The sequence below is a fragment of the Lupinus angustifolius genome, unplaced genomic scaffold, assembly GCF_001865875.1.
Source record: "Lupinus angustifolius cultivar Tanjil unplaced genomic scaffold, LupAngTanjil_v1.0 Scaffold_118, whole genome shotgun sequence".
Classification (NCBI taxonomy): domain Eukaryota; kingdom Viridiplantae; phylum Streptophyta; class Magnoliopsida; order Fabales; family Fabaceae; genus Lupinus; species Lupinus angustifolius.
The window spans coordinates 414,866-415,501 of record NW_017724979.1 but is presented as its reverse complement, the minus strand read 5'-3'; positions in this window follow the sequence as shown (position 1 = coordinate 415,501).

Sequence of the window (636 nt, the reverse complement as noted above, 5' to 3'; positions counted from 1 at the left end):
AAGAATAATAAATTTAGTGACTTTTATTTATTTACTCCCTTTCAGGTTCATTTTATTTAACAAACCAATTTTCTTCTTTAAGGAAGATTGGTATTTAAGAATAAATAAAATGCGGAAAGTAAATAACAATAAATAAAAGTTAGTAAGTTTGTTTCATCACTTTTGTATATTAAAAGGTGTTTTCAACAAATAAATTTATTGATAACACTTTACTATTTTACAATTTACACTTCTTTCAAGATTGAATTGTAGTATAGTATAGAGTTATGTCGAACCACAAGGAATTGCCTAATAAAATAATTCATATGAATATGTCAATGCACAAATAATGGGTTAAGCATATTTTGTTGGTTTTTCGGTTTGATTTGCACATAAATAAATTAACAAGAAAAATAAACTAAGTATTCACAAATTCTTGAGGAGACAAGATCAATTTGAATAAGGAAAATATTTCTCAACTTTTTATGAGTTTGAACTACTTAGACAAGTTCTTATGTTTTACTTTGATTAACTCCAAACACCAAGTTCTAAAATCCTCCTTTTAGTGTATGTCCTAAAATGGTAGAATGATAATCACTTATATTTATTACTAAACAATATTACGTCCACAAGAGACTAGGTTGTCACACCCTAATC